The 22,981-nt window shown below is 49.0% G+C and overlaps 1 protein-coding gene across 1 annotated transcript in view; it reads right to left on the bottom strand.

The window, feature by feature from the left end:
• DNAJA2 (DnaJ heat shock protein family (Hsp40) member A2) overlaps window positions 1-22,981 on the bottom strand; it is a gene marked incomplete in the record, with an annotated part of 1,055,602 nt that overhangs the window by 73,622 nt on the left and 958,999 nt on the right.

The raw sequence follows: 22,981 nt of genomic DNA, 5'->3' as shown, positions 1-22,981 counted from the left end.
AACATATCTGCCAAATATTCCAAGATGAGTGGGATGTTCAGTAGTGATGCATCATGTCCCTTGCTGGTATTCCAATTGCTGAATCTTTTCCACTTTGCTAAGTAAACCTTTCTGGTGGATGGTCTTCGAGCCTCTGTTAGTATCCGCTGGACTTCCTTGGAGAGAGATAAGCTGAAGTTATTTATGGGATCTCCCAGGCTGTTAGCTGTAGTGTCTGAAGGTTTGGATGCAGTGTTTCGAAATTGTGTTGAGTCAAAAGTAGAGGCCACTGAGGGAGGGCCCACCTCCTGGTGTGACATATGCTCCGTAGTAGTGGGTACCAGTGTTGTCATGGCCAATCCGGAGTTATTATGATTCCCTTGGGCTTCTCTGCTTTGATCTTTAGTAATACTGAGGTCATCAGTGGCAGAGGTGGGAATGCATAGATTGCTAGGGAGTTCCAGTTGAATGAAAGGGCATCTATTTTCCAAGCCTTTGGATGGTATGTCCTTGTGCAAAATTTTGGTAGAAGATGACTGAGGTGAGAGGCAAATAGGTCCACTTCTGGCTTGCCCCATGTCGAAGTGAGTTGTCTGAAAGCCTTCGGATGTAACCTCCACTCGTGTGGATCTGTGAAATTCCTGCTTAGGCTGTCCGCCAACACATTGTCTTTTCCTGGAACAAACTGGGATTGTAACTGGATGTTTAGACTCAGTGACTTCTCCCAAAGCTGCATTGTCAGTCTGCAAAGGGGGTAAGAGTGGGTGCCCCCGTTTGTTTATGTACCACATCACAGTGGTGTTGTCTGTCCGTATCATTAAATGGCCTTGCTGGAGCTGGTGTTGAAAAGCCTCGATAGCATGCATTACTGCCAGCATTTCCTTTGGGTTTATATGCAGATGTATTTCCTTTGGAGACCATTGTCCTTGTATACACCTGCCTTCCATGTGCGCCCCCCCATCCAAGGTCTGAGGCGTCTGTAGTCATGGTCTGTGTTTTGAATGACATACCTGTGTTTTCCTGGCTCACCGAGGCCCACCATAGGAATTCCTTTTGTAGGCATGGAATGAGTGGTATGATTGTCTCCAAGTTGTTGCTGTGTTGAGACCAAATGCTTTTTAGGTACCATTGAAGCTTTCTCATGTGTAGTTTTGCTAATGGAACCAGTAGAATGCAGGATGCCATGTAACCCAGGGCCTGTAGGAATCTCCTTGCAGTCATCTGGGTGAGTTCTGCTAAACCTTTGAAGTATTGAGTTAACTTCTCTTGCTTGTCTTCTGTCAGGTAAGCCATCTGAGAGGCTGTGTCTAGTTTGGCTCCTAAGAAGATTATTTGCTGTGACGGTTGCAGTCTTGACTTTTGGAAGTTGACTGTGTATCCCAGAGCTTGAAGTAATCGTATGACATAATCCAGGTTTTTTGTCAACATCAATTTGTCGTCCGCTTGTATGAGGCAGTCGTCCAGGTACGCGTAAATTTGTATACCCTGGAGCCTGCAATGAGCAATTACTGAAGCCAGGCATTTTGTAAATACTCTGGGTGCAGTAGATACGCCAAATGGCAATGCTGAGAATTGATAATGCTCTGGCCCTGCAAGAAATCTGAGGTATCTTCTGCAGCTGTGTCTGATAGGGACATGCAGGTATGCCTCCTTGAGGTCCAGAGTAATCAGCCACGACTCCTTGCCCAGCATGGGAAGGAGTTGCTGTAGAGTCAGCATTTTGAACTTTGGTACTATGAGAAAGGTGTTTAATGCGGACAAGTCCAGTATTGGTCTCCATTGAGATTCTTTTCTTGGAACAAGGAACAGTCTAGAGTAAAACCTCTGTTCTTGTTCTTGTAGTGGAACTCTTTCTATTGCTTTCATTCGAGTCAGCAGAGTGATTTGCTTGATAGCCTCTGCCCTTTGATGTTGTGGTAGATTTGGCATGCCTTGTTTTCTTGGTAAGGTATGAAAATGAAACCTGTACCCTCTGTCTATAATGTCCAAGATCCATTTGTCCTTTGTCAGTCTGTGCCAGTTTTCTGCAAACAGAGATAATTTCCCACCCAAGGGAGCTTCTAGTTGTTCCCTGGTAGGCGGTAGTAGAGGAAAGTCATTGAGTTTGTGGTTGTTGGGCAGGTGAAACCCCTGCGTCACTTCTTTGGTTTCCTGGCTGCCATTGTCGCCCCTGTAAGGGCCTCTGTATTGGCCTCTTCCTCGCCACGTCTGTTCTTACCCCTTTGAAACTTTTCTGGATTAGGAAAGGACCAGTTTTTTGAAGGCCAATTCCTACTGAACCTGGGGGGTTGAACCTGGAGGAAATCTTTCACAGTCTGAACTGATTTTGCTTTTTCTTCGATGGTCTTTAACACATCCTTAGCATTTGCACCAAAAAGCTTGTTCTTTTCCAAAGGTGCATCCAGAAGTTTTGCTTTTACATGATCTGGTAGAGGTTGATCTTTTAACCAAGCATGTCTACGCATCACTGCCCCTGTCATAGCTGCCCTACATGAAGCTTCCAGTGCATATCCACACTGCAGGAAGTGATTGCTTACTTGCTGAGTGTTATGCACAGCTTCCTGCAAAGTCTTCCTGTCTAAAGGATCAGGAGAAGCTAATGTTTTTTGTAAATCCTCTAAGAGAAAATCCTGATATTGGAACATATGAAAAAGGCAATTTAAAGCTCTCATAGATAAGATAGTGGATGTGTAAACCTTTTTACCCCATCTCTCTAATGACCTTGCTTCCCTGTTGGAGGGCAAAGGATTTTTTGAGGTGGAGGCTGAAACTCCTTTAGGCCCCTGTGAAATAGTTTCCAAATCAGCAGTATGGGCCCTGAATAAATGGGAATGAGTTTCTGGCACCCTGTAATACCTGTCTGGCTTGGCTGGAGCAGGAGGAAGAGAATCAGGGGTAGCACTAGAATCAGAATACAAATCATCCAGAACATCAAGTACAGGAGGAATAGCTAAGGGCCTGTGCTGAGGCTTCTTAAGGAAAGTCCTAAGGTGTTTTCTAGAATCAGAATATTCCTGACCCTGCCACTTGAAATGTTCCCTCATGGTGTGCAGAACTTCCCCAAAGGAAATATCCTCAGGAGTGGAGGCCGAAGGTATGGAATCTTCTGCATCCGAGTCCTCATAGGTCTGGAAGAGCTCTTCCTGGCTATCAGAGTGGACAGAGCCCTCAGAATCTTCATCTGAAGGAGAAGGGTCAGAGGGTTCAACCAGAGGCCTTTTATCAGGAGGAGGCTGGGATGCTCTCTCAGGATGGGCCTGTGAACCTCTGATCATGGAAATTAAATCAGCAGCCATGGACATAATTTGTGTCTCCGGAGTCGGCTGAGGTAAGGATTTGGAAGCAATATGCTTTGTTTTGCTGGCTGCCTTAGCCCTAGTGTAAGCCTTAATAGACATGGCCATAGGAGGCCTGGCTGCTCCACGTGCAGGAGTGACCTTGTCTACAGCAATGGTCTCGGGCATTTCCTCGGTTTCGGTATCCGGAGGAAAGTCTATAACTGGCGTCGGAGTAATATCTGGAATCTGAGTCGTCGGTAATGCGGTGTCTTCGGTTCGGAGCGGTGGAGAGACCGTCTCAGAGGGAACCGGAGCACTCACGCTAGGTTTTGGCGTGGAGTCGGAGGTAGATGCGTGCCGAGGATGTCGGTCCCGGTCTTTTCGTTTTTTGGGAGTTTGCAATGTCGGAAGTTCCGACGGCATTGTGTAAGCAAATTTTTCGCCGAAAAAATCTTCAGCGAACTCCGCCCGGCGCCTGAGAGTGCGCTTGTTGAAGCGAGCACAGGCTACACAGGCCGAGACGTCGTGGTCTGGGCCAAGGCAAGGAAGACAGTAAGAGTGGAAATCCTTATGAGGTATTTGTTTACCACAAGAAAGACAATTGTTAACTTTTTCAGTAATGTCTGACATCGGCTGAGGCAAGAAAAGGTCCCCAACGGGGTACTTAGCTTTTTTGATGACTTCGGAATCGAAGAATACAGGAGCTGACCGACCGGCACTTGCGAACTGCTTCTGCTTCGGGCACCGCGCGGCAAGAAAGACTGGGGAAAATGGCGTCGGCTGATGCTTATGTACTCCAGCCGCTCTGACGTCAGAGAAATGCGACATCAGCCGACGTCAGACCCAGACTTTGGAATCTGGCCGACAGAGGGCTGCCTGAGGCAGGACAACCCACGTTATGACTGCAGTTGCATTCTTGAAAGACATCTGGAAATGACTGTCTCAAGTGTCTCCTGGACGCCTGATCTATCAGGATGTGATAATAGGCGTCCTTGAGATCTATGGAGCACATCCAAACACCTTTCTCCAGCAGCGGGAGAATGGATTGTAAGGTGACCATCCGGAACTTGGACTTCTTGACAGAACGGTTGAGCTTGCCTGAGATCCAAGATGGGCCTCATGTCCCCGGTCTTTTTTGGCACCAAAAATAATCTTGAGTACGTCCCTAATCCGGTCTGGTCTTCGGGGACCTATTGGATGACTCCTTTTTGAAGCAGCTTTGAAATTTCGATGGCTGCGAGATCCCGTTGACTGGGTGGTGGGTCCGGGATTTTCCGGGATAGTGGGGGGGGGGGGGCTGAGAAAAGGGAATGTTGTAACCTCCGGCAATGATCCGGAGCAACCATCGGTCCTGAGGGATATTCTCCCAGGCCTTTAGGTGCCTCGAAAAACGACCCCTGACTGGCTCCGGAGCGGCGCAGTCGGGCAATCCTTAAGGGATGCTGGAAGGTTGAGGAGCCACGAAAGGACTCGCGGTCTCCAGTGTTGCGGGGGCCTCTGCCGCCTCTGGGACGGCGTCTTCCTGAAAAATTTCCCCCTCCTCTGCCTCTAGAAGGGGGATCATCCTGCTGTGAGGGGTAAGTCTTCTGAGATTTGCGGAACCGCATTTTCCCCCCTCTTCTAGCCTTGGGATAAGGCCGGGAGTGGAAAACCGTGCCCCTACGGCAGTCAAGGTCTTACCCTCTTGTTCACAGCGGGTCAAGGTGTCCTTTTACCTTGGGTCTAAACAAGGAGGACCCATCAAAGGGGGCGTCGGCGAAGGAAGACTTGAAGGCCTCCGCAAAATGACACAGGCGGAGCCAGGCTTGTCTCCGTAGAGCAACACCTGTACCCGCCGCTCTACTCGCCCCTTCGGCCGCATATGAAATGAGCCTCATGGACGAGTTCGATATTGATGACAGGGTAGCCAACTGAGAGCTAACCGTCTGGGCCAACTGCTCAGGTAGGTTACCAGAGAGGGTATCTGAAAGCTCCTTGACCAGATCCCTCTGAAGTCTGGTGAAGTGCGTCAGGTAATTCAGAGACCTTAAAATAAAGGCTGCTGAAGTAAGGGTGTGCTTCCCGTACCGATCCATACTCCTGGACTCTATTAGGAGGATGGACGGACGTCGAAGCCTCTGCCACATCTTGCTGGGTAGCAGATGCCACCACCTTGGCATCTACGGCCACACCTTTGGATAAGAATTCCTTTTCAGGGGGGGCTGACAGAAATTTATTCGGGCGAGCTGGCACCGGTTCCACAGAATCCGGGTGCTCCCACGCCCTTCGAGAGATCAAATCCAGGAGCTCATCGAAGGGCGGAGACACCCAGGAGGCGGAAGGCTGGGCCCCGAAGGCCTTGAGGAAGACCGACTCCTCAGCGGAAGGGGGTTTGGACTGCCAGTCGCCTCGTTGCTTGAGGATTTCTAAGATGTCTACAAAGGAGACATCATCCGAGGACGACTTGGGGGACCCCTCCGCATCATCGAGGTCGGTGTCCGAGGTGAGAGACTCATCAGGCGAGTCGACGTGCTTCCTCTTACACTGTCTCTTCCTGGGAGGTTCCTCCGAAGAAGCCTCGGAAGGACCCCCAGGAAGGGAGGAATCCCCAATGGGGTGGACCTCAGGCCCCAGGGCTCCGCTGTCTTGAGACAGGGGAACAACAAAGGAACAAGTCTCCATGCCAAGGGAAGGTGTTGGAGAGATGGTGGAGGTAGCCAAGGAAGATTTGGCTAAAGCACTCCTCATGGCCCTGAAGGCCGGACCCCCCCCCCCCCCGAGTCCTGGGAAGGTCCGACCCCCGAGGCCACAACGGTAGAAGGCACTCCCGCAGCCGACACGAGAGGGAGGCTCGAACCAGCATCGGACCAAGCGTCACCCGGGCCGACCGAGGAGGTCCGTGTACGAACTCCGATCCGAAGGTCGGGTTGGAGTAAGGGTCGGAGCCACCAAACCTCCACCGGCTCCACCAGCACCGACTCCAACAGTGCCGAGGCTGTTGGAGGAGGAACCAAGACAACAGGGTGGACAATCGGCTCGGAAGCCGACTGGGCTGGAGCCGAGTAACTTTTGGAAGACTGGAGACTGAAACAGCCTTTGAAGCACCCTGTCAATATCCGAATCGGACATCCTCGAGGACCGAGAAGAGACCGATCGGGCCAGAGTTGACTTCTCCGCCGGTTCCGAAAGACTGGGGGACCGGCTCCAAATAGTCTCAAGCAGTATCGGCGCAGAGGGAGATTCCACCAGCACAGCAATTTCCCTCGGAGCCGACGGGGACTTCGGCGCCGAGGTAGAAGAGTGAGTGTGTGACCTTTCTCGGCTCCGAAAAGTACAGTTTTGTACCTACCATAAATGTAGATGTTCGAAGATCCACATTGCTGCAGTCCTAACACTTGGGTAGTCCGCTGTCCCAGTCGGCCCGAATACCAAAGTATAAGGCTGACGTCGGTCAAGGCGCATTAGTCTGACGTCAGGGTACAAATGCGCATGACCGACGTCATATCCTCAGTCTTTTCTTGCCCCAGATGTCAGAAGACCCTAAAAAGATAAGGCCAAAACCCAAAAAACAACAACACACCAAACACCCCTGTACCAAATATATATATACAATATATACAAATGTACAACCCCACCCACACAACCACCCCTAAACACAGAGGGGAAGGAGGGAGGGTAAATTGGACTGCAGCAATGTGGATCTTCGAACATCTACATTTATGGTAGGTACAAAACTGTACTATGTTCTTCATCTCACATTGCTGCAGTCCTAACACTTGGGTAGAATCCCAAAGCAGAGGTAAGGGAGGATGGCAAATCATAAAGAAGCAGGAGCTGCCAACATGCCCTGTAAAATAGCAGTGGCAAAACCAGCCCTAGATTTAGAGTAGAGAGGAAGGTGGTAATGCTTAGAGAAAGTATGCACTGAACTCCAAGTAGCTGCCTCCAAAATATCCTTAGTTGCCACCCCCCTTAGAAATGCTGTTGAAGTGGCAGTAGCCCTAGTGGAATGAGGCCTAATCCCAGCTGGAATCTCCTTGCCATGATGGGAATAACAGAAAGCAATGCAAAACCCAATCCACTTAGAAATAGTTTGTTTTGACACAGGCTTGCCCTGAGAACTCAAAGCAAAAGAAACAAACAACTGCTGAGACTGCCTAAAATGCTTAGTCCTGCTTAAATAATAACGCAACTGCCTGTGTACATCTAAAGTGTGCAAAATCTTTTCCCCTTATTTTGGGGATTTGCATAAAAAGTAGGCAAATGAATAGTTTGGTTTAAAGCCACACTAGAAACCACTTTAGGCATAAAGGAAGGATTAGTACGTAAAGATACCCTATCCTTATGGAAAATCAAGAAAGGCTCAACCGCCATAAGGGCCTGCAATTCAGAAACCCTTCTTGCAGAGGTAATGGCCAACAAAAAGCAGTCTTCCATGACAAATATTTCAATTCAGCAGTAGCTGCAGGCTCAAAAGGTTGTAGAGTGAGTTTCTCCAACACAAAATTGAGGTCCCAAGCAGGAGTAGGAGCTCTACGTGGGGGTCTTATATTCTTTGCCCCTCTAAGAAATTGCTTGAACAAAGGATGAGAAAACAATGGTGGGTCACAATCATAGTGAGCTGAAATTGCTGCAGCATGAATCTTAATGGAAGAGAAAGACAAACCTTTGTCCAATAACTCAGTAAGATATTGAAGAGCCACACTCAAATTAGGCTCAGAAACATCCAAATCCTTTGCTGTACTCCAAAATAAAAATCTCTTCCATTTTTCTGCGTACACTTTCCTTGTACTAGGTCTTCTGGCTTCCATAATCACATTCAAAACTTGTTGAGGAAGTTGAGACCTGCTGTGGTTCAAAACAGAATATGCCAGGCTGTTAGATGAAGAGAGTGAAGCTTGACATTGAGCAGATGACCGTCCTTCTGAGACAACAGGTGTGGAATTAAAGGTAAAGGCCATGGAGGCTTCCTTACCAGACTCCTTAGTAATGGGTACCAGTGCTGCCGAGGCCAATCTGGAGCTATTAAAATCATCCTTGGTTTTTCTTGTCTGACCTTTAGGAGTACCTTTGGGAGGAGAGGCAGAGGTGGAAAGGCATACACATGAAGATTTTTCCAACTGAAAGAAAGAGCATCCACTTTCCAAGCTGTGTGATGAAACCTTTTCGTGCAAAACTTTGGCAGCTGGTGGTCTAGTGGAGAAGCGAACAGATCTATGTCTGGAGTTCCCCATGACACTGTCAATTTCTGAAATACATGAAGATCCAATTTCCACTCGTGGGGATCCATGATATGCCAGCTTAACACATCTGCTAAGGAGTTCTGTGCTCCCGGCAGAAACCTTGCTTGAAGATTTAGTTGCAAACTTAGCGCAGTCTCCCACAAAATCATTGCTTGCCTGCATAGAGGATAAGAATAAGTTCCCCCTTGTTTGTTGATGTACCACATGACAGTTGTGTTGTCTGTTAGAATCAACACCTGCCCTGGAAGAAGTAACTCCTTGAAAGCCATTAATGCAAACTGGACTGCCAACATCTCCTTCATGTTGATATGTAGATGTTGCAGTCTGGCAGGCCACTTGTCTTGTATCCACTTTCCATTCAGATGAGCTTCCCAAGCTGTGTCTGAGGCATCTGTCGTTAGAATCTGACTTGCCTCTGGCCGGGTCACAGAGAGTCCCTTGTTTAGGTGACATTCCTGAGCCCACCACAAAAATTCCTTTTGAATGCAAGGTATTATTTGAATGACAGTGTCCAAATCCTGGCAGTGCTGTGTCCATACATTTTTGAGATACCATTGCAGCTTCCTCATATGCAGTTTGGCATTGGGAAGCACCAGAATACAAGATGCCATGAACCCTAAGGCTTGAAGGACTGTCCTTGCAGTCAGCCCGGACTGATGAGATAGTTGACGGAAGTAAAGGGAAAGAGTCTTTTGTTTGTCCGGGGTTAAAAAGGCCATCTGGGTTGCTGTATTCAGTCTCACACCCAGAAAGCACATGTCTTGAGAGGGTACTAGACTGGACTTTATTTCGTTCACAGAATACCCCAGGCATCTTAGCACTGCTATGACATTCCAAATGATGAAGAAGCTTGTCCTTTTCTTGAGCCAGAATCAGGCAGTCGTCCAAATAAGGATAGATTTGTATTCCTTTTAGCCTGAAGAAAGCTATCACTGGAGCCAGAACTTTCGTGAATACTCTGGGCGCAGTCGATAAGCCAAAGGGCAATGCAGAGAACTGATAATGAGAATTCCCAGCTCGAAAACGCAGATACTTCCTGCAACTTAGTCTGATAGGAACATGAAGGTAAGCCTCCTTGAGATCCAAAGTTACCATCCAGTGATCTTTGCCCAGCAGAGGTAAAAGCTGTTGTAACGTCAACATTTTGAACTTGGGAATGTCCAGATAAGTGTTGAGGATAGATAAATCCAAAATTGGTCTCCACGTGTTCCCCTTTTTTGGTACTAGGAACAGGCGTGAATAAAATCCTAGGCCCCTTTCTGGAACAGGAACCGGCTGAATGGCCCCCATTTTGAGTAACAGAGAAATCTGCTTGTGAGCCTCTTTTCTTTGTGGAGGAGGAATGTCTGGCATGCCTTTGAAAGGAGGCAAGGTATGGAAATAAAACCTGTAACCGTGGTGAATGATATCCAATACCCATCTGTCTTGGGTAATTAAACTCCAATTTTCTTTGAAAAGTGCCAACCTTCCTCCCAAAGGTGCTGCCAGGCGAGAAGGCTCTGGCAGCTGAAAAGGCAGGTCATTGGGTCTGTTTACGAAAGGACTGACCCCTGCCCTCACCAGAAGACTGAGCAGGTGAACTCCCTGTTCTAGGCCTAAAAGAACCTTGAGCTCTGCCTCTACCACGTCTAGACCTACCCCTAGACTGGGAATCATAAGAAGGATATGTCCCACCCCTTTGGTAGGCCAATTTCTACTAAACTTCGGAGGCTGAACCTGCAAAAAATCTTTAACAGTCTGCATAGACTTAGCCTTGTCTTCCATTTTCTTTAAAACTGCTTCCACAGGCGAACCAAACAACACATCAGATTGTAAAGGAGCATCTAAAAATCCTTGTCTTAACATGCTCAGCTAAATTCTGATCCCTCAGCCAGGCGTGCCTGCGAAGAACAGAACCAGTGGCAGCCACCCTCGAAGAGGCCTGTACAGCATCAAAACCACATTGCAAGGAATGCTTACCCACCTGTTCAGAAACATGAACTAAATCTTGCAACTCTTTACACTCAATACCTTCCGCCAGAGCATCTACCTTAGACTTTAATTGTGAAAGGAGATAATTTTGGTATTTCAACATGTGGAACTGGCAATTCAAAGCCCTCATGGCCAAAGTGGAAGAAGTATACACTTTCTTTCCCCATCTATCAAAAGCCCTTGCCTCTTTATCTGGAGGAACAGGATTTTTAACAACAGAAGCCTTAACACCTTTAGGCCCCTGAGAAACAGTTTCTGGGTCTGCCCTAGGACTCTTAAAAAGATACTTATGAGCTTCAGGCACCCTATAATACCTATCCGGTTTAACTGCAGCAGGAGGCAAAGAATCAGGGTTTAGAGAAGCCTCTGCAAAAACATCTTCCACCACATCCAGAACAGGAGGTATAGCTAAAGGCCTATGCTGGGGTAGAAACAAAAATTCCCTAAGCCTTTTCCTGGAATCAGAGAAATCCTGACCTTCCCATTTAAAATGCTCCCTCATGGAATGAAGAGTCTCTGAAAAAGAAAAATCCTCAGGAGAAGAAGCAGAAGGAGTAGAATCATCTACATCAGAATCAGAATAAGGAGAATACTCCTGCACGTCTTCAGCCGAAGACTCAGAAGCATCCGAACCCTGCTCAAAACTCCCAAGCTCAGGTTCCACCCTAGGCCTCTTATCAGGAGGGGGCATAGAACCTCTAATCATTGTAATCAAATCTTCTGCCATTTTAAGCATATGCTTCTTAGGCACAGACCCTGAAGAACTAGGGGTAACACCTGGAGCATAACCTGGCCTGCCCCTGGGAGAAGCCTTGGAAACAGCAGGGGAGGGCCTAACCACCTTAGGAAGGGAGGGGAGAACAGCTACTTGAGAAGCCCCTTCAGCCTGGCCTACCTCCTGAGAGGATACATCTTGTAATAATAAAGTCTCTCCCTGGGACTCCAAAGAAACTTCTGGCTGAACCTCCGGCTCCACCGAGCCCTCTAAAGAACCGGCGTCCGGGACGGACGGTTCTTCCAACCTAGGCTTTGCTGCTTTGTCCTTGTGCTTTTTTGACGAAGCGGGCGTCGGAGCATCCGACGGCATTTTATAATTACACCGCTTCCCAAAGACTAACCTGGCACAATCTAATCTCCTCTTTATAGTGCGTTTGTTAAATCTAGCACAAGAGCGACATCCAACAACGTCGTGCTCAGGCCCTAAACAAGGTATACACAAGGTATGGTAATCCCTATGAGGTATCTGTTTCCCACAAGAAATACAGTTATTCACTTTTTCTGACATCCGGTTAAATACTGAGGCAAGAAAAAACCAAAATATTCCCCAACGGGGTACTTAGCCAACTTTGATTCGGTCTGAAACTCCGACTTCGGAAAATTTCAGAACGCCAACCTGCACTTGCAACGCTGCTTCTGCATCGGACCATGCGGCAAAAAAGACTGAGGATATGACGTCGGTCATGCGCATTTGTACCCTGACGTCAGACTAATGCGCCTTGACCGACGTCAGCCTTATACTTTGGTATTCGGGCCGACTGGGACAGCGGACTACCCAAGTGTTAGGACTGCAGCAATGTGAGATGAAGAACATCCATTGGAGCCGAAGAAGGTGACACACCTCTCGATGCTCGAGCGCTCGGCTCCGAAGACAGAGGAGTCGAGGCTGGAGGCACCGAGGCAGACTGTTCCGACCTTGGCTCCGAAGTCCGTGGAGCCGACGGAGATGCCTGCCTTGATTTCTTTGCTGTCGGCTCCGACGGACTGGTCGGAGCCGAAGACGACTTCTTCCTGGAAGGAGAGGGGGAAGAAGATAAAGCCTCCTCAAAGGAAGGGGAGATCATCCCTTTCAATATTAATTTGTTTTTCCTCTCTTGGAGGACACGAGAAGAAAAAGCGTGGCATACACTACACAACTCTTGAAGGTGCTTAGGCCCTAAGCAATAAACACACAGCGAGTGATCATCCGTTATAGACATCTTGTACCCAACACTTGGTACATTTTTTAAAACCCGAAGGTCTACGTTCTTTCGACATCACTAGAACACAAACAACCACTAGGGACAAAAAGTAATCACTGAGAACCAAATCCCTCTAACTTAAGCAGGATTTGACCTATAGGCTCCGTAACAGGCAACAGGTAAACTATAACAAGGCTCTAACAGAGCGCGAGGGCAAAGCCCCTCTAACTAAAACGGGACCTAGATTTTAATGTACAAGTATCACAAAAATTATAAACAGTAATTTTAAGCAACACAGATATCCTGAACTAGAGCGCGAGGGAAAACTCTACTAATAAGAGCGGGAACCTAGCGCTGCGAAAATTTACACAACTTTCCTTCACAAAAACACTCAACAAGTGATAAGTAGCTGTTAAAACAGCTTTTGGGTGAAAAATTAGAGAAATTCTGACAGAAAATTTGTCAGTAAAGAGTACTTAGCCCAGCCAAGTCGAGACCACGTCTATTGCTGTCAAGCGGCAAACGAGATCTGGGGAAGTGGTGGTGGTGCATCCTGGGATATAGAATAGCTCAGCCAATTAGAGACTTCGCTCTATAGTATAGCGTGCCGAGTCGGAGCTGAGGATCGGCTCCGAACCCATCAGTACAGAATGTAGGCGAGATAGGATCACATAACATCTACCCTTTCCCCCATTTTCTACATGGTGTCAGGCAGTCAGCTGTTGCCATCTTTCTCAATTCAATGCCAGTCTCCTACCTTATTTTACAGTAATGCCTGCTCCAGGTCTTCACTCTCACAATCCATCCATGTCTTTTGCTGGACACCCTTGGTTCGCTTGCCTTCTTCCTATCTGCCCTGAATCATCGTCAGACTGTCTTCTGTTTTCCTGTACATGTGCCCGAATCTCAGTAATCTGTTCTCTTTGACCTTCTCTGCAACTGGAACTACTTGGACTTGAACTTTGTTGTCCTTGATTCTTAGTCTGTCCACAGTATGCATTCTACCACCCAACTCAACACTTTCATCTCCAGCTTCCTCAACTGCTCTGCCTTCATTGCCCAGGTTTCTTTACCATATAATACTGGTCACACTACAGTTTTGTACACCTTTCTTTTCAGCTTGTTTTGGCATTCTTCTCTCAAACTACCCCTGACACACTGTGCCAGTTGGCCGCAGCCCCTCAGTCCAACTTGACCTCCTCTTCAGTCTTCCCTTTTCCTCAACCATTCTACCAGATATCAAACTGTTAACTTGTTCCACTATTTTTCCTTCTATCTCAACTTTCAGCTTCTTATCTGACCCATTAGCTACAGTCTTGTGTGTACTCATTTTATTCCCATGTGCCTTCAGTTTTGCATTCCAGTTATCTATAATTTGTTAAAGTTCTTGTTCAGAGTCTGCTTGTAATGCCACTTCACCTGCATAAGGCAACCTGGTTGAGCTGTCTCCTCCAACCTGTTTGCTAATGTAGTCTATCATGAGTACGAAAAGCAGTGGGCTCAGAGCTGAACCTTGATCCACTTACACTCCAACTGGGAACCCGTTTGAAGTAAAAACACTTCTCATATTTGTGTCAGATATTTACTGTAAAAAAAGAAGTTATGTTCCTACCATAACGTTCCTTCTGAGTAGTAGACTTAATTCTTCTGCACATATGGGTATACGGATCCAATTCGGATCAGAGCCGGCAAAAACTTTTCAAGCATCAGCTCCAAGGTCCTCCCCTAACTATATTACCTCACTTCCTTCTATCTAGCCCCAGATCGAGTTTGCCATCACTAAAAAGTGACGTAACCAAAAACCCTAAACAGGATAACCTGAAGAGTGAGGGGGATGGAGGGAGGGAAAGTGCAGAAGATTGAAGTCTACTACTCAGATGGAACATTATGGTAAGGACATAACTTCTTTATCTGAAGTAGTTGACTCCATTCATTCTGCACATATGGGACAGAGTCCCCAGCTACTAGAATTCCTGGGAGGCCCTTATGGAAGGATATTTCTGAGCACCGCAGAGCCAAAGGATGCTCTCCCTCTAGAAATAAGATCCAATTTGTAATGGGAGATGAATGTGTGCGAATTTGCCCAAGTCGCTGCTGCACAAATATCATCTAATGAAACTCTCGACCAGAAAGCTGCAGAAGTGGCCATAGCTCTAGTGGAATGAGCCTTTAATACACCAGGAGGAGATCACCCTTTGTCCTTATAGATCTGCACAATACACAGGGTGATCCACCTTGTTAAGGACACTTTCAAAACTACTTTGCCAAAAATGGTTTAGAAAAAGAGAAACAATTGATCTGACTTCCGGAAGGGTTTAGTCCTATGGAGGTAAAAACGAAGCTGTCTATGGACATCCAACAAATGAAGCTTACGTTCACCCCTATTCTGGAAATTTGGGAAGACGACTAGCAAATTTATTGATTAATGTTGGCTGCTGAAGACACTTTGGGAAGAAAAGAAGGGTTTGTGCGCAATGAAACCCTATCCTTGTGAAAAACCAAATGGGGGGCAAGGAGGATAATGCCTGCAACTCAGAAACTCTCTTAGCCGAAGTGATGGCAACCAAGAATGCCGTCTTCCATGACAAGAACTTAATCGGAACTGAACCGGCTGACTCGAAAGGGGGGGGGGGGGGTCAAGGCCTGAAGGACTAAAGTCAAGTCCCAAGGGGGGGCACTGTTTCTTTAACTGGAGGTTGCAATAAAAAAGTGCCCTTCAGGAAGGCTTTACAGAGTTTGGCCGAAGCCAGAGCAACCTTATTTTCACCCACATGAAAAACAGAGATGGCAGCCAGCTGAACCTTGATGGTGGAAGCACTAGAACCTGACCGAAAAAGATCTGCCAAAAAATCCAATATGACCAGAAAAGGGGCTGTAAACGGGTTCGATTGCGCTGAGAGGCCCAAACGTAAAAACGTTTCCACTTGCTATTGTACAGTTTCCTAGTGGAGGCCTTAAGAGAAGCTACCAGAATATTCTTAACAGGAGACGAAAGTCCGGGAGTCCTGATCATGGGAACTGGAGCAGCCAAGCAGTCAGCTTGAGACTGTCCAGGTTGGGCAGGGGCAAGCCCAACGGGTGAGAAATTAGATCCGGACATGGATCTAGAGCCCATGGAGGGGCCAACAGGTGAGACCATAGGAAGGGAAACCACACTTGACGCGGCCAGAAGGGAGCTATGAGAATGACTTTGCACTGCAGCTGGCAAGTTCTCTGAAGGAACTTCGGAATCAGAGGTAATGGGGGGGATAAGCATACAGTAGCCTGGAGCGTCCCTGGGGGCATCCCCCAGAAGGGGGATCAGAGCAAAGAATTTGCTGCACTTCGCGTTGGAAGGAGATGCGAAGAGATCGCAGCAAGGTTGACCCCAAACATGGAAGAAGATCTCCACCACTGATTGTTTCAGGGACCACTCGAAGGGAAGGATAGCCCTGCTGAGACTGTCCATCAGAATGTTGGAACGTCCCGGGATATGCGTTGTTACGAGAAAACGGCTGGTGGATATGACCCACTCCCAAACTCTCATGGCCTCACGACAAAGGGGGTAGGATCGGGCCCCCTCCCTGTTTGTTTATATACCAGACTACAGACATGCTGTCTGACTGAATGGCTATTGTCCCCGGAGGTAGGACCGGGTGGAAGACTCTCAATGCTAACAAAACTGCCCTCATTTCCAGGACGTTGATGTGTAGCTTAGTCGCTGGAGGGGACCACGTGCCTTGGACTGTTCTTCCCAGGAAGTGCCCCCCCCCCACCAGAGCTGGAAAGCGTCCGTGGTCACTGTGGCTTGAGCCTGAGGGGCTAGAAAGCTGTGCCCTGCAAATATGTCCGCAGAGTGAAGCCGCCACAGGAGTGCCGTTCTGCATGCCCAATTGATGCGGATGTGGAAACTCATCGGAAGGTCTAGCCAGGACCATTGGACTGCCAGTTTCCACTGAAGGAGTCTCATGTGAAGACGTGCAAGAGAGAGTATAGAGATTGCTGCTGCCATGAAACCCAGGGCCCTGAGAACATCGGCTGCTGTGACGACCACGTGATCCAAGATCACAAAAACATGGAGTCTGAGATTTGCTATCCTTTCCGGAGTGAGAAAAATCTTTGACTGAATCGAATCCAACCGAGCCCGATGAAGTCTATGCTCTGAACCGGAGTCAGGTGGGACTTGTTGAGGTTGATCGAGATGCCTAACTTGTGAGCCAGACCAAGGAAGTAGTGTAGGGCACGATACAGGAGACGCCTGGTGGATGCAGCGAACAGCCAGTTGTCTAGGTAGGGGGATATCTGAATGCCCTGAAGTCTCAGGTGAGCCGCTACGACCGCCATAACATGGTGAACACCCTGGGGGCTGTGGTGAGACCAAAGGGTAGGGCTCTGAAATGAAAGTGACTGGCCCCTAGCCAGAAGTGGAGAAACCTCCTGGAGCTCCTGTGGACCTTGATGTGATAGTAAGCGTCCTAGAGGATCTAACGAGCACGTCCAGTCGCATTCTCTCAGAAACAGTAGAACTGACTGTAGAGTGACCATCCGGAATTTTTGTTTCTCTACAGACAGGTTGAGGATAGATAGGTCCAGAATGGGCCTGAAGTCCCCAGTCTTCTTTGGCACTAAAAATAACCTGGAGTAGATGCCTGATCTGGAGGGACCGGCTCGATGGCTCGTTTTTGTAACAGCTTCGAAACCTCTAAAGCTGCAGCCCCCCTGTGAATGGGTGGGACACCTGGAAGGCGAGCTGGAGATATGGGATGTGAAATGAAGGGGATAGAATATTCTCTGGATATGATGTTTGACAACCAGTGGTCTGCAGTAATGGACTCCCATGCCGCTGGATGCAAGGAAAATCTTCCCCCGACTGCCTCCAGAGTAGAGCAGCCAGGCAACCCCCTTAAGGTTGCTGAGCGGGTCTGTCAGAAAAAGGTTCCCTAGACCCGAAGTTTCTGGGACCCCTTCTGCCCCTGGGGCGGCGTCGATCATTCCCCCCTTTGGCCTCTGGGGGATGAATACTCCTGAGTGTCATGAAAGGACTGTGATTTCCAGAACCACATCTTCTTTTGCCCCTTTTGGTTCCTGGACTAGGACCTCTGGGGGTTAGAGAAGCGGATTCCGACGGCCGACCAAGTCTTTCCATCCTTCTCACTCTGGGTTAGTGTGTCACGTACGGTCTTCCCAAAGAGGGATGATCCATCAAATGGGGCGTTGATGAAAGACACCTTAAAGGGGTCTGCAAACTGACACAGCCTGATCCAGGCGTTTCGCCTCAAAGCAACGCTTGTACCTGCAGCTCTAGCGGCACCCTCAGTGGCATGAGAGAGGAGACGCATAGAGGTATTAGTCACAGATTTCAGCGTAGTCATCTTGGCAGCAAAGGACTGCTTGTCCTGCTGTGACAGATTCCAGGGGCAACTCAGATGGCTCCGATATAAGGTCTCGCTGCAGTCGAATGACATGTGCCAACTAATTCAGCGCACGAATAGAAAATGTCACTGACTAGTATATGCGCTTCCCAAAATGATCCATCGACCTGGACTCCTTGTCCGGCAGATGAACAGAGGAACTCTCCTGTGCTAGTTCCTTCTTTGTGGCAGCTGCAACCACCAAAGCATCTACCGGGGCTCCCTTGGACCATGCCTGCCTGTCCGATGGAGAAAATTTTGTCTGGCCTTTTGGGGATAGGCTCTGCGGTGTCAGGATCCTTCCATGCCCTAGTGGTGATGAGGTCCACCAAAGAGTCAGCTGTTAGGGAGACCCAGGAAGTAGATGGACCCGCGCCAAAGGCATCCAGGAATACGGACTCATCCACAGAGGGTTTGGGAGCTGACCAACCTCCTCCTTGGTGGAGGATCTCCATAATGTCTCCAAATGAGACGTCCTCGAGAGGTGATATGGGGGAACCCTCTCCTTCATCCAAGTCAGTATCAGTGGTAATGGACTCAGGGGAGTCCAAGTGCCTTCTCTTGCACTTACGCTTATGAGGTTCCTCTCTGGAGAGGATTCGTAAGCCTCTGGGGTTTTCCTGAGAGGAACGGCCTGGGGCTGCCTTGGCACGGGCTGTCCCTGAGACAGAACAATGGGAGCAGAATCCAAAATCAGGGGGGTCTGGGCCGGATCAGAGGATGTGAGCTGTGATCTCAACCCCTGGGAGAGGACCCTTTCCACTGCCCCGAATGCCGATGGAGAGCACGCCTCCATAGAACGTAAGGAAGAGGCTCTCCCCGGCACCGAAGCCAGAACCAGAGCAGACTGCGGGGCAGTCCGGGCGTCGCGGGTGGGATCCGAAAGAACGAGATCCCGAATCTCTGGTCCGACTCCCCGACCATGGCTCCGAGAGTCCACTGGATCCGAGATCGGATTAGAGGAACTCAAGGTGACGGCCGGCATCGAGGAAACAATCGGCGCCGACCCCACGGCTCCAAAAGGTCTCGGACCCGAAAACCCCGAAGCATCGGGTCGGATCACGGAAGGAGCAATAGGGTGGAACATAGTAGCAGAAGAACCCTCACCAATGAGAGAGGGTCCTGGTAAGACCCCCATCTGAATTCTGGTTCTGGATGAACCTCCTCATCAGCCTGTCCATATCAAGTTCGGATACACTCAGTCGATCTGGAGGAAGCGACCGACTCTGGTCTGGGTCGGATCAGAAGGGAGTGCCTCGGCTCCGGTGAGAAACGGGGAGAGCGGAGCCAAGGAGAACGAGAGCCAGATATCTCAGCAGAGGGACTGGAAAGAGACTCCCTGTCCAGAGACCTTTTCCTGGGCCTGTCTCTCTCTCTATGGCGCCTTTCTCCCTTTTGTCCCTACCTCTCTGGGACGACTCTGAAGAAGCAGGCCTGGCGGGAGGTTGAGTCCCTACCTGCCCGAGTCACTGACTGGAGAGGAAACCAAGGCAGACTCCAGGGCAGAAGCAGGTAGCAAGCCTTTGGCCACAAGCTTAGCCCGACAATCCTTCAACGCCCCTGGGTTAAACCCTGAATAAATGTCACAGGATACTGACAGATGGGCGACCCCTAAACATAGAACACAGTGTGTGGCCATTGGCTGGAGAAAGCTAATGACCACACTCTGTGCACTTTTTGGAGAGAGCCTTAGTCCCTTCAGCCGTAACAGTGACAGAAAAAAGGCCCTAAACGGACCACACGCACGCACTAAACCGGGATGGGCCTAGGCGGGAACCAGAACACAAAACTACCACTAGAGAATACAAACTAAAAACTTTTTTTTAAACACAACGCAATGTAAGGGAGGAAAAAGGGAAGGAATTCACACTCAAATAGCAAAAAGTACCAAAAACCTTACCACGTAGCTAAGAGCTCAGAGACCACAATGCTGACTAATAGAGCGGCATACGAGTTCTGGGGCTAGATAGGAGGAAGTGAGGTAATATAGGTAGGGGAGGAGCTTGGAGCTGATGCTTGAAAAGTTTTCGCCAGCTCGGATCAGAATCGGATCCGTATACCCATATGTGCAGAATGAATGAAGTCAACTACTTCAGATCATCTGGTTACAGGTAAAAGATGAACTGCTGACACAAAGCACAAGTTGTTACCATTCGTCAGCAAACTTCTTCCAATAGTACCCTTAAAATAGCTTTCTCCATCAGTTTACCATTACTGGTAAGGCAGCTACAGCAGCAATAATTCTTAATGTTTGGTGTTACTCTTTCGCTTGTAAAGGGCCTTAATAACGTACAGTTGTACAAGTCCTACTTACCTTAACAGTTGATGTTTGTAAAACACACTGATTTACTGGCATATGGGTAATGGCAACTTTTTTGGTGAAAGTACAGATGTAATGTGATCCTATCTCGCCTACATTCATTACTGACGAGCTCGGAGCAGAGAATCGGCTCCGACTCGGCTGCTATAACTAGCATGAAGTCTCTCATTGGCTGGGCTAACCCTGTATCCCAGGATGCACCACACCCAAACTCCCAGATCTCGTTTGCCACTCCTACAGTAATGACGTGGTCTCGACTTGGCTTTGGCTAAGTACCTTCTCTTTTCTGACTTAACCGTTTGCTCAAGTTACTATTTCCAAAAAGCTATTTTAATAGCTATGTTGTCCGTTTCCCTTTTGTGATTGATTGCATTTTTTTTGTGTGGTAATCCTTCTGTTTGGCGGGCTAGGCCTGTTTAAGTTAGAGGGCCTTTGCCCTATCTTGTGTCTTTAGTGTTCGGGCGTTTAAGTTAGAGCCCTTTCCTCCCTCCTTCCTTGTGTTGCTGAGTGTGCGGTCGTGTTTCCTTATGTCTGGCAAGGAACAAAAAGAACATAAGCCATCTGGCTTTAAAAAATGCGCCAAATGTGCGTATAAAATGTCTGACTGATGGCCACTCCATCTGTGTTTATTGTCTTGGTGCATACAATTGCAGGAATCCTGCAGTGTTTGTCATGCCTTCTCTTCCAGGGTTTTACAGGAGAGAAAAAATAAGCTTATCCTTGAGGGTTTGATTAAACCCTCTTTTGAGGAAACTTTAGCGTCTTCTCCCCCCTCAGAGAAATCCAGGTCTAAGACTAAAAAGAAGTCTCCGGCTAGTTCATCGGAGCCTCCAGAGAAAAGGTCAAAAGCTATATCTCCTTCCTCGGCTCCACTGGTCTCTGAGCCGCAGGAAGTCTTGCCTGTTTCGGGGTTGGCTTCTTCGACTCCACGGTCATAAGCACCGAAGGAGGTTGCGATGGTTCTCGAGCCTGCTTTGGCTCTGATCCCTTTAGAGCCGACTCGGAGTCGTTCCCCCAGTCTTGTCTCGGTTCCGACAGAGGTGGTTTCTCGACCCCCTTCTGTCTCCTCCAAGTCCTCCAGGCTGTCGGATTCAGATGTGGATAGGGTGGTCCAGAGGCTCCTCCAGTTGCCAGTGTTAACTAAATTATTTTCGGCTCCAGCCCAGTCGGCTCCGGAGCCAGCCACGATATCGGCTCCGTTTCTTCCTCCTCAGACAACCTCAGTGTCGTCGGAGCCAGAGTCTGCCGAATCGAGTGAAGTCCTTGGGTCGGCTCCGAAACCTCCTGCTAGTCTTTCAGATCCGACCTCTGCACCAACCTTTTCCATCCATTCTACAGGTTTCGGTACTCGGGTGTCCTCAGTCGAACCAGAGGGGGGATATATCGGGGCTTCGGCTCCGAGTCTCCCCCTTGGTGCTTCGGCTAGGGGTACCCCAACTCCAGTCATGGTCTTGGAGGCGGGTTTTTCGTCCAATTCTGGTGGACCTGCCTTCGAGGCTATGAGGAGCGCGCTGGCCAAGTCCATCATGACTTCACCTGAATCGGCAACTCCATCCCCAGATGCTGCGACTAGAGCTTCTGGTGCCCCCTATCTCTGGACAGCGGGGCTCCTAGGCCTGAGGATACCTCCATGTGTGGTCCCCTGCTTTCTGAGGGCCCTTAAGAGTCCGTGCCTGAGGAGCCTCCCAGGAAGAAGTTGTGCAAGAGGAAGCACGTAGACTCCCCAGATGAGTCTTGTCACCTCGGACACCGACCTCGATGATGCAGAAGGGTCCCCGAAGTAGTCGTCCGATGTCTCATTCTCCGATATCCTGGAAATCTTGAGGCAGCGGGGCAACTGGCCATCCAAAAACCCTTCTGAGGAGTCAGACTACCTCAAGGCCTTCGGAGCCCAGCCTTCCGCCTCCTGGGTGTCTCCACTCTTCAATGAATTATTGGATCTCATTTGTGGAAGGGTGTGGGAACACCCTGACTCTGTGGATCCAGTTCCTAGCCGCCCCAATAAGTTATCTGCGCCTCCTGGAAAATAATTTTTGACCAAGGGAGTACCTGTGGATGCTATGGTGGTGGCGTCTGCCACTCAGCAGGACGTGGCAGAGGCTTCTACTTCCATCCATCCTCCTAATAAGGAGTCTAGGAGTATTGATAGGTATGGGAAGTGTACCCTGTCTTCAGCGACCTTTACCTTGTGGTCACTGAATTACTTGCGTCACTTTACGCGGCTCCAAAGGGATCTCATAAAGGAGTTGGGAAATACCCTGTCGGGTAACTTGCCTGAGGCGTTGGCCAAGTCTGTTAACGCCCAGATGTCTACCCTTTCTTCCATCGTCAACTCATCCATGAGGCTCATATCTTATGCAGCCGAGGGGGCGGGTAGAGCAGCAAGTTCGGGCGTAGCCCTTAGGAGGCAAGCTTGGATGCGCTTGTGTCATTTTGCGAAGGATTTCAAGTCTTCTTTCACGGACGCCCCATTCGACGGGTCATCCCTTTTTGGACCCAGAGTGAAAGACACCCTCACTAGATGTGAGCAGGAGGGCAAGACTGTCTGCCGTTGGGGCCCGTTTTTCGCTTCCCACTAGACCTTATCCCAAGGCTCAGAGGGGAGGGAAAATGTGGTTCAGAACTTCGCAAAAGTCTTCCCCTGCCCAAAGTGAACCCCCCCCTCCAGGGGCAGAGGAGGGGGGAATTTTAATGGAAGGCGTTGCCGTAGAGGCGGTGGAGGCCACCGCAATACAGGAAACCGCGAGTCCTTTCGTGGTTCCTGCTACCAATGTCCCTGAGGGATTACCCGACTGTGCGTCTTTGGAGCCAGTCGGGGGTTGTTTTTCGGAGCATCTTCAGACCAGGGAGTCCATCACTCAGG

Source organism: Protopterus annectens, chromosome 8.part1, assembly GCF_019279795.1.
Source record: "Protopterus annectens isolate FY-2018-M chromosome 8.part1, PAN1.0, whole genome shotgun sequence".
Classification (NCBI taxonomy): domain Eukaryota; kingdom Metazoa; phylum Chordata; order Ceratodontiformes; family Protopteridae; genus Protopterus; species Protopterus annectens.
This window is presented reverse-complemented; position numbering and strand designations above follow the sequence as displayed.